The sequence below is a fragment of the Arachis stenosperma genome, chromosome 6, assembly GCF_014773155.1.
Source record: "Arachis stenosperma cultivar V10309 chromosome 6, arast.V10309.gnm1.PFL2, whole genome shotgun sequence".
Classification (NCBI taxonomy): domain Eukaryota; kingdom Viridiplantae; phylum Streptophyta; class Magnoliopsida; order Fabales; family Fabaceae; genus Arachis; species Arachis stenosperma.
The window spans coordinates 58,014,282-58,022,185 of NC_080382.1; the positions used below are offsets into that span (position 1 = coordinate 58,014,282).

General features: G+C 38.8%; 1 non-coding gene across 1 annotated transcript; it reads left to right on the forward strand.

The window, feature by feature from the left end:
* The first annotated feature begins 1,143 nt into the window (after positions 1 to 1,143).
* Positions 1,144 to 1,250, forward strand: LOC130938571 (small nucleolar RNA R71). The gene has a single exon (XR_009069732.1). It is a non-coding gene; the product is annotated as a small nucleolar RNA R71 (small nucleolar RNA).
* Positions 1,251 to 7,904: the final 6,654 nt, after the last annotated feature.

The following is a 7,904-nucleotide window of genomic DNA, read 5'->3' on the forward strand; positions in this document are numbered from 1 at the left end:
GTCATGGTGCCTATGGTACAAGGTATTAAGAACTTGCCAGGATCTTGTCTCTTTTGAGGTAAAATTTGCTGAATCCAGGTATCTAGTTCATTAATGAGCAAGGGGGGTTCACTTTCCCAAGTCTCATTACCAAACAACGTGGCATTCAGCTTCATGATAGCTCCTAAATATTGAGCAACTTGCTCTCCAGTCACATCTTCATCCTCTTCAGAGGAAGAATAGTTTTCAGAGCTCATGAATGGCAGAAGGAGATTTAATGGAATCTCTATGGTCTCTATATGAGCCTCAGATTCCTTTGGATCCTTAATAGGAAACTCCTTCTTACTTGAGGGACGTCCCAGGAGGTCTTCCTCACTAGGATTTTCGTCCTCCTCCTCCCTTGTGCATTCGGCCATGTTGATTACATCAATGGCCTTGCACTCTCCTTTTGGATTCTCTTCTGTATTGCTTGGGAGAATATTGGGAGGAGTTTCAATGACTTTCTTACTCAGCTGGCCCACTTGTGCCTCCAGATTTCTGATGGAGGATCTTGTTTCACTCATGAAACTGAAAGTGGCCTTTGACAGATCAGAGACTAGATTGGCTAAATTAGAAGTATTTGTTCAGAATTCTCTGTCTGTTGCTGAGAAGATGATGGAAAAGGCTTGCTATTGCTCAGCCTATTACGTCCCATTGTTAAAGCCTTGTTGAGGCTTTTGTTGATCCTTCCATGAGAAATTTGGATGATTTCTCCATGATGAATTGTAGGTGTTTCCATATGGTTCGCCCAGTAATTGACCTCTGCCATTGCATGGTTCTTAAGATCATAAGCCTCTTCAGAAGCTGCCTCTTTAGTACTGGATGCATTTTGCCATCCATTCAGACTTTGAGAGATCATGTTGACTTGCTGAGTCAACACTTTGTTCTAAGCCATATGGCATTCAGGGCATCAATTTCAAGAACTCCCTTCCTCTGAGGTGTCCCATTATTCACGGAATTCCTCTCAGAGGTGTACATAAATTGGTTATTTGCAACCATGTCAATGAGTTCTTGAGCTTCTGCAGGTGTTTTCTTTAGGTGAATTGATCCACCTACAGAATGGTCCAATGACATTTCGAAAACTCAGATAGACCATATATAAATATCAATATGGTCCATTCTGAAAACATATCAGATGGACACCTTTTGGTCAGCTGCTTGTATCTTTCCCAAGCTTCATAGAGGGATTCACCATCTTTCTGTTTGAAGGTCTGAACATCCACTCTAAGCTTGCTCAGCTTTTGAGGAGGAAAGAATTTATCCAAGAAAGTCATGACCAGCTTATCCCAAGAGTCCAGGCTATCCTTAGGTTGTGAATCCAACCATATTCTAGCTCTGTCTCTTTTAGCAAAAGGGAAAAGCATGAGTCTGTAGACTTCAGGATCAACTCCATTCGTCTTAACAGTCTCACAAATCTGCAAGAACTCAGTTAAAAACTGGTAAGGATCTTCAGATGGAAGTCCATAAAACTTGCAGTTCTGTTGCATTAAAGCAACTAGTTGAGGCTTAAGCTCAAAATTATTGGCTCCAATGGCAGGAATGGAGATGCTTCTTCCATCAAATTTGGACGTTGGTTTTGTGAAGTCACCAAGCATCCTCCTTGCATTATTATTATTTTCGGCTGCCATCTCCTTCTCTTGTTCTAATATTTCTGAAAGGTTACCTTTAGATTGTTGTAGTTTAGCTTCTCTTAGTTTTCTCTTCAGAGTCCTTTCAGGTTCAGGATTAATTTTAACAAGAGTGCCTTTTTCCTTGTTCCTGCTCATATGAAAGAGAAGAAAACAAGAAAAGAAGAGGAATCCTCTATGTCACAGTATAGAGATTCCTTTATGTTAGTAGAAAAAGAAAGGGGAGAAGAATGTAGCAGAGGGGATTCAGATATTTAGATGGAGAGAGGTGAAGAGAAGTGTTAGTAATTAAATAATTAAATAGAATAAGAAAAGAGAGGGAGAATTTCGAAAATAATTTTAAAAAGGGGTTAGTAATTTTCGAAAATTAAAGATAAAATATAATTAAAATTAAAATTTAGAACAAAAAGAATTTTTGAAAAAGAGGTGAGATATTTTCGAAAATCAGAGAGGGAAAAGTAGTTAGGTGGTTTTGAAAAAGATAAGAAACAAACAAAAAGTCAAATAGTTAGTTGAAAAAGATATTAAAATCAAATTTTAAAAAGATAAGAAGATAAGAAGTTAGATAAGATATTTTTAAAATCAAATTTTTGAAAAAGATAAAATTTTGAAAAGGATATGATAAAAAGATAAGATAAGAAGATGTGATAAAAAGATATGTTTGAAAAAGATTTAATTTTTAAAATTAAAATTAATTACTTAACTAACAAGTAACTACAAGATATGATTTTAGAATTTAAAGATTGAACCTTTCTTAACAAGAAAGTAACAAACTTCAAATTTTTGAATCAATCACATTAATTGTTAGCTAATTTTCGAAAATTTGATATAAAGATAAGAAAAAAATTTTGAAAATATTTTGAAAAAGATTTTTGAAATTTTTGAAAAATAGAAACAAAATGAAAAAGATATAATTTTTGAAAAAGATTTTGAAAAGATAAGATTTTTAAAATTGAAAATTTGACTTGACTTGTAAGAAACAACTAATTTTGAAAATTTTTGACCAAGTCAACCCAAAATTTCAAAAATTTGGAGAGAAAAAAGGAAAAGATATATTTTTGATTTTTGAATTTTTAATTATGAGAGAGAAAAACACGAAAATGACCCAAAACATAAAAATTTTGGATCAAAACACATGATGCATGCAAGAACACTATGAATGTCAAGATGAACATCAAGAACACTTTGAAGATCATGATGAACATCAAGAACATGTTTTTGAAAAATTTTTGATGCAAAGAAAACATGCAAGACACCAAACTTAGAAATCTTTAATGCATGGACTCTAACAAACGAAAAATGCATATGATAAAAAAAAACAACACAAAACAAGAAATCATCAAGATCAAACAAGAGGATTTACCAAGAACAACTTGAAGATCGTTAAGAACACTTTGATTGCATGAATTTTCGAAAAATGCAAGAAAAAATTTTTAAAGCATGCAATTGACACTAAACTTAAAAATTGACTCAAGATTCAAACAAGAAACACAAAATATTTTTGATTTTTATGATATTATTAATTTTTTTGGATTTTTATTAATTTTTCAAAAATAAAGTTTGTAAAAACGAAAAAGAAAAGAAAAATTTTGAAAAAGATTTTGAAAAGAAAATTACCTAATCTGAGCAACAAGATGAACCGTCAGTTGTCCATACTCGAACAATCCAGGGCAACGGCGCCAAAAACTTGGTGGACGAAATTGTGACCCTCTTTGTATTTGCATGAGATTTATTTAATGGCTATTGGCTATGTGTGGACACAACTCCGTTCAACTTAACCAGCAAGTGTACTGGGTCATCCATGTAATACCTTACATGAGTAAGGGTCGATCCCACAGAGATTGTTGGTATGAAGCAAGCTATGGTCACCTTGTATTTGTCAGTTAGGCAGATTAAATTGGTTTATAATGAGTTCGAAAATTAATAATAAACAGAAAATAAAATAGGATAGAAATACTTATGTAAATTAACGGTGGGAATTTCAGATAGGCGTGTGGAGATGCTAGAATCCTCTCGAATCTCTACTTTCTTATTACATTCATCCAATCCTTCTTACTCCTTTCCATGGCAAGCTGTATGTAGGGCATCACCGTCTTCAATGGCTACTTTTTATCCTCTCGGGAAAATGGTCCTATGCGCTATCACTGCATGGCTAATCGTCTGGAGGCATAACCCTTGTTGATGGCTACATCCCATCCTCTCAGTGAAAAAGGTCCAAATGCTCTGTCACGGCACGGCTAATCATCTGTCGGTTCTCAATCAAGTTGGAATAGAATCCCTTGATTCTTTTGCGTCTGTCACTAACGCCCAGCCTTCAAGAATTTGAAGCTCGTTACAGTCATTCAATACCGGAATCCTACTCGGAATACCACAGACAAGGTTAGACTTTCCGGATCCCCATGAATGCCGCCATCTATCTAGCTTATACCACGAAGATTCTGTTGTGGAATCTAAGAGATATGCGCCCGGCCTAAAGTAGAACGGAAGTGGTTGTCAGTCACGCGCGTTCATAGGTGAGAATGATGATGAGTGTCATGGATCATCATATTCATCAATTTGAAGTGCAACGTATATCTTGGAATAAGAATAAAAGAGAATTGAATATAAGGTAATGTTAATTGTATTGAAACTTGAGGTACAGCAGAGCTCCACACCCTTAATCTATGGTGTGTAGAAACTCTACCGTTGAAAATACATAAGTGAAAGGTTCAGGCATGGCCGAATGGCCAGCCCCCTGAATGATCAAAAGACCGAATGGTCAAAAAGATATCTAATACAATAGTTAAATGTTCTTTTTATAATAAACTAGCTACTTAGGGTTTACATGAGTAAGTAATTGATGCATAAATCCACTTCCTGGGCCCACTTGGTGTATGCTTGGGCTGAGCTTAATCTATCCACGAGCTGAGGCTTTTCTTGGAGTTGAACGCCGAGTTATAGCGTGTTTCTGGCGTTCAACTCCGGGTTATGACGTGTTTCTAGCGTTTAACTCCAGACAGCAGCATGTACTTGGCGTTGAGCGCCACTTTACGTCATCAATTCCCGAATAAAGTATGGACTATTATATATTGATGGAAAGCTCTGGATGTCTACTTTCCAACGACGTTGAGAGCGCACCATTTGGAGTTCTGTAGCTCCAGAAGATCCATTTCGAGTGCAGGGAGGTCAGATTCCAACAGCATCAGCAGTCCTTTTGTCAGCCTTCTTTCAGAGTTTTGCTCAAGTCCCTCAATTTCAGCCAGAAATTATCTGAAATCACAGAAAAACACACAAACTCATAGTAAAGTCCAGAAATGTGAATTTAACATAAAAACTAATGAAAACATCCCTAGAAGTAGCTTGAACTTACTAAAAACTACCTAAAAACAATGCCAAAAAGCGTATAAATTATCCGCTCATCAGGGAACTAGACACCTGGATTCAGAAAATTTTACCTCAAAAGAGACAAGATCTTAGCAAGTTCTTAATACCTTGTACCATAGGCACCATGACCTTTGAAAAAGCTCTATGTGATCTGGGGTCAGGGATAAATCTTATGCCACTCTCTGTAATGGAGAAGCTGGGGATCATTGAGGTACAACCTGCCTTGTTCTCATTACAATTGGCAGACAAATCATTGAGACAAGCTTATGGAATAGTAGAGGATGTGTTAGTAAAGGTTGAAGGCCTTTACATCCCTGCTGATTTCATAATTTTAGACACTAGGATGGAAGAGGATGAATGCATCATCCTTGGAAGTCCTTTCCTACCTACAGCAGGAGCTGTGATAGACGTCAACAGAGGTGAATTAGTCCTTCAATTGAATGGGGACTACCTTGTGTTTAAGGCACATGGCCATCCCTCTGTGACAAAAGAGAGTAAGCATGAAGAGCTTCTCTCAGTTCAGAGTCAAAAAGAGCCCCCACAGTCAAACTCTATGTTTGGTGTTGGGAGGCCACAACCAAACACTTAGTTTGGTGTTAAGACCCCATATCCAAACTCTAAGTTTGGTGTCGGGACTATACAACATTAACCTGATCACCTTTGTGGCTCCATGAGAGCCCACTGTCAAGCTATTGACATTAAAGAAGTGCTTGTTGGGAGGCAACCCAATTTTATTTATCTAATTTTTATTTTATTTTATTTTATTTTATTGTTATTTTGTGTTTTATTAGGTACATGATAATGTGGAGTCACGAAAAAAATATAAAAATTAAAAACAGAATCAAAAACAGCAGAAGAAAAATCACACCCTGGAGGAAGGACAGACTGGCGTTCAACGCCAGTAAGGAGCATCTGGCTGGCGTTCAACGCCAGAACATAGCATGAATCTGGCGCTGAACGCCAGAAACAAGCAACATTCTGGCATTTGAACGCCAGGAATGTGCCTTGAGAAAAGCTGGCGCTGAACGCCAGTAACAAGCATGGAACTGGCGTTCAACGCCAGAAACATGCTACATATGGACGTTGAACGCCCAGAACATGCTTTACATGGGCGTTGAACGCCCAGAACGTGCATCACCTCGGCGTTTAAACGCCAGAATGGTATGCAAAGGCATTTTACATGCCTATTTGGTGCAGGGTTGGAATTCCTTGACACCTCAGGATCTGTGGACCCCACAGGATCACCTCAGGATCTGTGGACCCCACAGGATCTCCACCTAACATATTCCCACCTTACCTCCTAATCCTATTTACACTCTTCCCCCCATGTCACACTTCCCAACAACTTCAATCTCTGAATCTCTCTTCCCAATAAACACTCTTTCCCAAAACCCTTCACCAATCACCTCAATCTCTCTTACCCATCACCTATTCACCATTCACATCCATCCACTCTTCCCCAGAAACCCCACCCACCTTCAAAATTCAAAAACACTTTCCCACCCAAACCCACCCTAAAATGACCGAACCTACCCTCTCCCCTTTCCCTATATAAACCCCTCCATTCCACTTCATTTTCACACATCACAACCCCCTTTTCTATACCTTGGCCGAATCCCATACTCCCCCTTCCCCTCAATATTTTCTTCTTCTTCTTCTTCTCTTCTTTCTTCTCTTGCTCGAAGGCGAGCAATATTTTAAGTTTGGTGTGGTAAAAGCATACGCTTTTTGTTTTTCCATTACCATCAATGGCACCTAAGGCCGGAGAATCCTCTAGAAAAGGAAAAGGGAAGACAAAAGCTTCCACCTCCGAGTCATGGGAGATGGAAAGATTCATCTCCAAAAGCCATCAAGACCACTTCTATGATGTTGTGGCAAAGAAGAAGGTGATCCCTGAGGTCCCTTTCAAGCTCAAGAAAAATGAGTATCCGGAGATCTGACATGAGATCCGAAGAAGAGGTTGGGAAGTCCTAACCAACCCCATGCAACAAGTCAGAATCTTAATGGTTCAAGAATTCTATGCCAATGCATGGATCACTAGGAACCATGATCAAAGTATGAACCCGAGTCCAAAGAATTATCTCACAATGGTTCGGGGGAAATACTTAGATTTTAGTCCGGAAAATGTGAGGTTGGCGTTCCACTTGCCCATGATGCAAGAAGATGTACACCCCTACACTAGAAGGGTCAACTTTAATCAAAGGTTGGACCAAGTCCTTATGGACATATGTGTGGAAGGAGCTCAATGGAAGAGAGACTCCAAAGGCAAGCCAGTCCAACTAAGAAGACTGGACCTCAAGCCTGTGGCTAGAGGATGGTTGGAGTTCATTCAACGCTCCATCATTCCCACTAGCAACCGATCTGAAGTTACTGTGGATCGGGCCATCATGATTCATAGCATCATGATTGGAGAGGAAGTAGAAGTTCATGAAGTCATCTCCAATGAATTCTACAAAATAGCCGAAAAGCCCTCCACCATGGCAAGGCTAGCTTTTCCTCACCTTATTTGCCATCTATGTTACTCAGCTAGAGTTATCATAGAAGGAGACATCTCCATTGAAAAGGATAAGCCCATCACCAAGAAGAGGATGGAGCAAGCAAGAGAGACCCTCCACGGTTCTCAAGAGATGCATGAAGAAGCTCATCATCAAGAAATCCCTGAGATGCCTCAAGGGATGCACTTTCCTCCCAACAACTATTGGGAACAACTCAACACTTCCTTAGAAGATTTAAGCCACAATGTGGAACAATTAAGGGTGGAACATCATGAGCACTCCATCATTCTTCATGAAATAAGAGAAGATCAAAGAGCAATGAGGGAGGAGCAACAAAGGCAAGGAAGGGACATAGAAGAGCTTAAGGACATTGTTGGTCCTTCAAGAAGAAGACGCCACT